Source organism: Benincasa hispida, unplaced genomic scaffold (assembly GCF_027475165.1).
Source record: "Benincasa hispida cultivar pf3 unplaced genomic scaffold, pf3_genome.v1.1 HicScf1075, whole genome shotgun sequence".
Taxonomy (NCBI): Eukaryota; Viridiplantae; Streptophyta; class Magnoliopsida; order Cucurbitales; family Cucurbitaceae; genus Benincasa; species Benincasa hispida.
In genome coordinates this window covers 14,582-23,686 of record NW_028325384.1, presented here as the reverse complement: position 1 = coordinate 23,686, position 9,105 = coordinate 14,582, and the positions used below count along the sequence as shown (strand labels likewise).

At 35.1% G+C, this 9,105-nt stretch overlaps 1 pseudogene; it reads left to right on the top strand.

Annotated features, from left to right (window-relative positions):
- Positions 1-4,976: 4,976 nt before the first annotated feature.
- On the top strand, positions 4,977-7,460 carry LOC120068833 (beta-galactosidase 15 pseudogene; annotated as a pseudogene).
- Positions 7,461-9,105: the final 1,645 nt, after the last annotated feature.

Here is a 9,105-nt window from a genome sequence, read left to right as displayed (position 1 = left end):
AAAAAGATAATAATAATAACCTTCGGTATCCTCCATTAGTCGGAACCATGTGATTCCTATGTTGAATCTGTTGGTTAGCTTTAAGCGGCCCTTTGCTAGTTGTTTAACGATGGCTATCCCTACGGAGAGTTGTAACATAGGATTCAGAACAACCCAGGCTTCAGTAAAATGAATAGGGTCTTATAGTTCTATTTTTGTTATTGTCTTCTATTTCGGAGGCATACTCATATCGTTTTGTTAAATCTGAAAAATGGCAGGTCTACACTTACAGAATTATTAAGTATTAATAATGTTTGACCAAAAGTGGTACCTAAATGACTATCGGAATATGAGTATAATCTTGTGTACATTATTAAAATTGCTAAAACTTGATTGGATTTATAATTTCAGAATGACGAGTTCAATAATACAAGTGTTGGCATTGGATAAACTGGTCGGGGATAATTATGTGAATTGAAATTCAAACTTGAACACAATACTTCTAATAGACAATTTGCGATTTTTCATAACTGAGGATTGTCCTCCCATTTTTAGCTCTAACACAAATCAAAATGTTCGAGATGTATATGACAGATGGATCAAAGCTAATGATAAAGCCCGTGCTTATATCCTCGCCAGCTTATCTGATGTTTTGGTAAAGAAGCATGAGGATATGAGTACTTCCAAAGAAATTATGGAATCTCTGCAAGGGATGTTTGGACAATTGTCCTTCACCCTAAGGCATGATGCCATTAAGTACATTTACAACAGTCGCTTCAAAGTGGGGACCAATGTTCGTGAACATGTCCTAGACATGATGGTCCACTTTAACGTGACAGAAGTAAATGGTGCTGTCATGGACAAGAGAAGTCTAGTTGGTTTTATTCTAGAATCTCTTCTGAAGAGTTTTCTGCAATTTTGAATGCATTAAAGAATAAAATTGAATATAACTTGACTACTCTACTGAATGAGCTACAGGCGAACCAGACAATGTTGAGAACAAAGGGTCTAGAGTCAGAAGTAAATGTTACTACTGTTGAGAAGAGAGGAATGTCCTCCAAGCCTGAAGTTGACCATAATAAAACCCATACCTCATACATTACAACTCTTGAACAAAAATTCATAGGTAAATCTATGAATGAAACAATTCAAAAAATATTTCCGTCAAATTTCCATTATATTCCAACCCATCCTCAAAAAACTCGTTTATTCTATGAATTTATTCTTGTTGATACCGACTCAATTGATAGGGGAAGAGTTGATGGTTAAGGCAAAAGGCCTTGAAGGGATGAAAGATCCCAAATTTTGAAATTTATTTGATAACGACAATGCTTGAGGAGTTTTCCCTTTTCGATTCTCCATTATCGTTGATGATTCGCCTTTGATAAATTGATACGCTTGAGAATACAATGCTTTTGTTTGAGGAATTGTTGATCGTTGCTGTTGTTCTTGATCTTGATCATGCTTTTCTTCTTTCTTGCAAGTGGACTTCATTTGCTCTTTTCTCTCTCTCTTTCACTCTCTTCTTTAGTTTTTCCTTGAAGAAATTCTCGAGTGAGGTAATCAGGAAGGGAGTTTGTACTTCCTTTTATAGCTTCAATTTTGAAATCAAAACAAGAAAGTATTGCTTGCCATCGGGCAAAAATTTCCTTGTCTTTAAAGAATATGAGTATTCTTGTGAAGAAGGGCAACAGGAAAGGGAAGAAGAAGCCTACTGGAAAGAAAGGCAAGGATAACGGCTAGATCAAAGTATAGAAAGTTTAAAGATTTCTAGATCTGACTGTTAATAAAGAGTTGTTGAGACAAGTCAGATGTGTCTTGCTTAAAGAGTTGAGAGTACCTCATTGTAGTGGGAGGAAAGTGTGCTTCCTAGCCATTATTGAGAATAAGATTCTATCCCCATATAATTTTATCTAAAGCCTATTGTATACTAACATGTTTACACGGATTCTCTCGCCTAAAGTGTTTGAGAATCACCTAGTAGGACTAGGAATACAAGATAACCTAGGGCAAGTGGGAGAAATATCGGGTATAGAGATACCGAATGGTAAAGATGGGTATGAGATGCCCTAATTTATTGTATTTCTCTATAAAACTTAGAAACTCAGTCTTATATATCGGATATATAAGTTACCACTTGAGTTTTAGTCCAAGTGGAAGTTTGTTGGGTTTTATGTCCTAAAACTCGTGGTATGTAAACAATGAAACTTATTCTGAAAAAATTCAATAAAGGTGTTATTGAATAGTTCTATTGCTAGAATAGAAATTCAATAAACCTAAAAGTCCCTTGACTATTGGATTAGTACTTGAACTTTATGTGGAGTCATAAAAGTGGATCAGGTTCGAGTAAATTATCAAAATGATCTATAGTATATGGATAAGGTTGGGTACCTTATTCTGGTAACACTATTGGATGCAGCCCGCTCTGCAGTTGTTACAAGGAGTTCTAAAGTGCTACAAACGAAGTGATCCTAATTCGTTCACGTTGGACATGAGAAATGGGGGTGTCCTTGTGCAAAAGGGTTTGTACAAGATCGGACCACGAAATGAGTCACTCTTACTTTATAACGTTGTTTACTGTTTAAGACTTACTATTTCAAAGCGATGACCTAGGTAACTTAACCTTAATCTTGGGCTAACTATGAACTCTTGTTTATTTGGGATTACCCTTAGATTTGTATAGGTGAGGGTTGGCTCAACAGCGCCAGCTCAATAAGACACTCATTGCAGGGGTAAGAACGGATAGATAGCTGGGGACATAGGATGCAAGAAGGAATTCACTTCTACCCGCTGTAGGGATAGTAGAGAGGTTGTTCCCTTCAGTATAGATTTTAGTTTTTGAACAAGGGATCCCACCCTCTCATTTGGCATGAGAGGGACTCGGTTTTGTTGATCGGATCACAAAACAATTGTTCATTAGGGGATCAGTGGGGACTTAAGGAACAAGAGGTAATTTTGGGGGTAAAACAGAGATTTGACCCAGCCGTTATTACGAACAGCCTGTGAAGGGTTGACTTACTAATCAAGGTTACATTGAGTTGACATAATATATTTATAGTGAGGGGAGTTCAACTATGAGCTTTAGTAGAGTGACCCATTAGTTAACGAATAGAGGTTATATCAATCTTACGAGTTTAGTTCATTAATCTCGGATCGTTGGAGCCCATGATATGTAGGTCCATGAGGTCTCCATACTAGCTTGGAAATGGATTAGCTTTAGAGTAGCGTGATAAGTTAATTTGAAATGTTCAAATTAGAATCAAACGGAATTGGAGAAAATATATTTAAATATGATTTAAATATATAAAGATGAATTTATTGTGTAAAATTAATTTTATATTGGATATTAAATTAATTAGAATTATTTAAATTATTTAAATAATTATTTATTAATTTTATTAGAAAATTAATTTATGAAATTAATTTGTAAAATTAATAAATTTTGATTTTAAAATCAATTTTAGATTTTGGAAATAGAAAATTACACAAAAATGAAAAATGGTTTTTCATATTCATCTTCAACTTGCTCTCTAGGAACCCACCACTTTCAAGCTTCAATAACTCCAAGCATGAGCTGCATCCCATGAAGCAAATCTCTTTGCATGATAGTCTGTAATATATTGAAGAGATTGGAGAAAAGTTGAAGTGATTAAACCAAATGGATTTTTCTGAAAAATTCAGATGAAGAATGTGTTCTTCATTTTTGGTTGTTGCAGCGAGCTTTCTTCAAATTCCATTTTATTTAAGATTATTTTGAGTCTCACAACTCAATCTAGGGCACCAAGAGAATAGTAGGGAAGATCTTGTGGTGGTCTACACAAAGATTTGGAGGATTTTGCAGGTAGAAATAGAGATTTCAATGGTTCTTTAAATGTACGTTGTTGAAACCCATTAACTCTGTTTAAGAATGTTTCTTTTATGCCAAAATTAATGAATTAGAGTGCTTATGGATAATATTCTCTTCCGCTACGTGGTGGTGCCGATCCAACAACCGAATGTGCACATGTCCACATTATCCCGTTAGACGTGCTATAGGAAAGCTAACAATGTCTCCGGGTACAATCTCGGTTTTAAATGCGAGTCACAACAAGCAAAATATCATGAGTTAAATCAACCAATAAAATCTAGAAAACGCACTTCCCCACCATGCCAATTTCCAAACATTACACATATATATCATAACATATATATATAGAATTCAACATAACAAAATAATAAAACCACTCACAGTCCTCCTGTTTATCCTTCAAGAATTTTCCAAGCATAACTCCTGGCCCGGTCTCCTTGAATTTCACTTCTTTTCCAGAAATTCCAAATTAGTAAAAAAAAATTCCTCCAGTAATTCCCTTTTAATCCAGGACTAACTTAAAAATAAAATAAGGAAGAAAATGTATACTTCCTTAGAAAAATGAGGACAAAAAAAAATTGAACCTAGAGTTGAGAGCTAAAATCATATGGAAACCTATTTTGTTTACCATGTACTATTTTATTATATGACCCCAATGCACAAAATGAAAAATCAAAAAATCAAAAATTTGAAGAAAGATACTCAAATTCATGAGCTTCACACTAATGAGACAAAACTCAAACTCAACTTTCACTATAATTGAATTTATTAGCCATACTTTATTACTCATGTGACGTTGATGTCTTTAAAATTAAAACCAAAGATGAAAAATGAATACGCAAATCCTTATTTGGAAAACAGACTTTTGGTGTAATATTTTTAATTGGGTGATAGGTTATTTCAGGATAAGGTCGAACAATATTTTTGAAATTCTTTTCTAAAAAGAGTATTTTCCAAATTTCACTAAAGCAACTCATACCGATCAAGTTTGGCCAGCTAAATTCACTTACATTATTCCTATATTTAGAATTCATCAACAAAAAGAGTACAAAGATTGATGGAAAGACCTATCACATATTTACGTAGATTCCTTGTATATAAACACATTGATTCCGACATAAACCAAACACCTAAAGTTTTAAAATCAAAGATGGTTAACCTTCAATGGCTTGTTCTTCCTCTCTTTGCAACTTTATCTTGCTTTTCTTTTTGTAAAGGAGACAGTGTCTCCTATGATTCAAATGCCATAATTATCAATGGTGAACGACGTGTTATCTTCTCAGGATCAATTCATTATCCACGCAGCACCGAAGCAATGTGGCCTGATCTTATTCAGAAAGCTAAAGATGGTGGACTTGATGCAATCGAGACGTACATTTTTTGGGATCGCCACGAACCTCGACGACGAAAATATGATTTCTCTGGACATCTAAACTTTATCAAATTCTTCCAACTCGTTCAAGAGGCTGGGCTATATGTTGTGATGAGGATTGGTCCTTACGTGTGTGCCGAGTGGAACTATGGAGGCTTTCCACTGTGGTTGCATAATATGCCGGGAATCCAACTTCGAACTGACAATCAAGTCTACAAGAATGAAATGCAAACTTTCACAACAAAGATAGTGAATATGTGCAAACAAGCCAACCTCTTTGCATCACAAGGGGGGCCAATAATCTTAGCTCAAATCGAGAACGAGTATGGAAACGTGATGACCCCATATGGAAGCGCAGGAAAAACATATATCAACTGGTGTGCTCAAATGGCTGAATCTCTCAATATTGGTGTTCCATGGATCATGTGCCAACAAAGTGATGCCCCACAACCTATCATCAATACATGCAATGGATTCTATTGTGATAACTTTAGTCCTAACAATCCTAAGAGCCCAAAAATGTTTACTGAAAATTGGGTGGGATGGTTCAAGAAATGGGGCGATAAAGACCCTTATAGAAGTGCAGAAGATGTAGCTTTTTCTGTGGCAAGATTTTTTCAATCTGGTGGTGTGTTTAACAACTATTACATGTATCATGGAGGCACAAACTTTGGAAGAACATCGGGAGGTCCATTCATTACTACGTCGTATGATTACAACGCCCCACTTGATGAATATGGAAACGTGAATCAACCCAAATGGGGACATCTCAAACAACTCCACGAATCCATCAAAATGGGAGAGAAGATTCTCACCAACGGCACCCGTTCAGACCAAAAATTTGGTAGCTTTGTTACTTTAACGAAATTCTCCAACCCCACAGTAGGGGAGAGGTTTTGTTTTTTGAGCAACACTGATGCCAGCAATGATGCTACCATAGATTTGCAGGCAGATGGAAAGTACTTTGTACCAGCTTGGTCTGTGAGCATTCTTAACGGTTGCAACAAAGAGCTTTTCAACACTGCAAAGATCAATTCCCAAACATCTATGTTTGTGAAGGTGCAGAATGAGAAGGAAAATGCACAACTGTCGTGGGTTTGGGCTCCGGAGCCCATGAGAGATACTCTACAAGGACAAGGTACATTTAATGCAAACCTTCTTTTGGAACAAAAAGGAACCACGGTTGATTTTAGTGACTACTTGTGGTATATGACAAATGTTGAAACTAATTCAACATCTTCACTTCAAAATGTAACTCTACAAGTGAATACAAAAGGTCATGTGCTTCATGCCTTTGTTAATAGACGGTACATTGGATCGCAATGGGGAAGCAATGGCCAGAGTTTTGTATTTGAGAAACCCATTCTATTAAAAGTCGGAACCAACACCATAACCCTTTTGAGTGCAACAGTAGGATTGAAAAATTATGATGCATTTTATGACACGGTGCCAACTGGAATTGATGGAGGTCCCATTTATCTTATTGGAGATGGAAATGTCACAACTGATTTGTCATCAAATTTATGGTCTTATAAGGTTGGATTAAATGGAGAAATGAAGCAACTTTACAACCCAATGTTCACACAGAGAACAAAATGGAGCACATTAAATAAAAAATCTATTGGCAGGAGAATGACATGGTACAAAACAAGCTTTAAGACACCCTCAGGAATTGACCCTGTAGCATTGGACATGCAAGGAATGGGAAAAGGTCAGGCTTGGGTAAATGGACAAAGCATAGGTCGATTTTGGCCTTCTTTCATTGCTGGCAATGATAGTTGCAGCGCAACCTGTGATTATAGAGGCGCATATGACCCTAGCAAGTGCGTTGGAAATTGTGGGAATCCTTCCCAAAGATGGTATCATGTTCCAAGATCGTTTCTATCGGATGACACCAACACGTTGGTTTTGTTTGAAGAAATTGGTGGAAATCCTCAACAAGTCATAGTTCAGACCATCACTATAGGAACAATATGTGGAAATGCTAATGAAGGAAGTACGTTAGAGTTGTCTTGTCAGGGAGGGCATATCATCTCTGAGATCCAATTTGCTAGCTATGGAAATCCAGAGGGAAAATGTGGTTCATTCAAAAAAGGTTCATGGGATGTTTCAAATAGTGCTCTTTTGGTAGAAAAGACTTGCATTGGTATGGAAAATTGTTCAATTGATGTATCTGCAAAGTCGTTTGGATTGGGCAATGCTACTAATTTATCTGCAAGATTAGCAGTTCAAGCACTATGCTCAAAGAATCGAGTAATGTAATATATATATATTATCATTCGAGCTAACAAATTGATTTTCTTTCCTTTTTGTGGTATGATTTATTAATCACAAACCTGAGAGAAATTAGAAGCGTCAAAACAAGTTTTTCTTCTTAAAAATTAAAAAAAAATGATAAAATATTATGAAGCTTCGTCTAAATAATCTAAACAACAAATAATCTGTTAGTAGAATTTATCTAACACCCAATAATAATCTAAACATGCTATTAGTATTAGCTTCTATCACTTGTAACATGCTATCAGTAGTAGCTTCTATCAACCATAACCACTGAACACCTTTTTGCCCCTTTCTTGTCGTTCCCAAACATTTATAAGTCCATTTTCTTTTCGATGATAGCTTCTATCACTGATAAACATGCTATTAGTGATAACTTCTAGGCATTCCACTTACATTTTAGTTCGAGATTCAACTTTATTAATTAAATTCACTAAGTTGGCTATCAATGATAGATTTCTATCAAAGATTAAGCTATCAATGATAGAAAATATTAGTAGCTATCACGGATAGATTTTCATTTGCTATTTATAATTATTATTTGTTATAACAATCAAACTTGATGATTGGTTTGTTGGCGTTAAGTCACTTATGAATTGAGTACTTTCAAGTCTTGGCTACGAAACTCGACCTCATAATTCTTGTGAAAAAAAGGGGGAAGCAGAAAAAAGTCAGATAAAGGAAAGAAAAATTTTAAAAATAAGAGAAAGAGAATAAGCAAAAACTAAAGAAAGGAAAGAAAATTAAATAGAAAAAAGATAGCAAAAACCAAAAAATGAAAGAAAAATAAAAAGATAAAAGATAAAAGAAAGGTAAAAAGGGAGAAAGAAAATAAAATAAAATAATGAAATAATAAAAAAGGAAAAGAGAAGAAACAAAAATTGGAGAAATGAATGAAAATAAAAATAATAAATGAAATAATAAAAAACCAAAGAAAGAAAATAAAAACAATAGGCTACATGGGTTGAGACCCAAGAACATGAGGATATGAGTAAAGAAGCATGAGGATATGAGTAATTCCAAAGAAATTATGGAATCTCTGCAAGGGATGTTTGGACAATTGTCCTTCACCCTAAGGCATGATGCCATTAAGTACATTTACAACAGTCGCTTCAAAGTGGGGACCAATGTTCGTGAACATGTCCTAGACATGATGGTCCACTTTAACGTGACAGAAGTAAATGGTGTTGTCATGGACAAGAGAAGTCTAGTTGGTTTTATTCTAGAATCTCTTCTGAAGAGTTTTCTGCAATTTTGAATGCATTAAAGAATAAAATTGAATACAACTTGACTACTCTACTGAATGAGCTACAGGCGAACCAGACAATGTTAAGAACAAAGGGTCTAGAGTCAGAAGTAAATGTTACTACTGTTGAGAAGAGAGGAATGTCCTCCAAGCCTGAAATTGACCATAATAAAACCCATACCTCATACATTACAACTCTTGAACAAAAATTCATAGGTAAATCTATGAATGAAACAATTCAAAAAATATTTCCGTCAAATTTCCATTATATTCCAACCCATCCTCAAAAAACTCGTTTATTCTATGAATTTATTCTTGTTGATACCGACTCAATTGATAGGGGAAGAGTTGATGGTTAAGGCAAAAGGCCTTGAAGGGATGAAA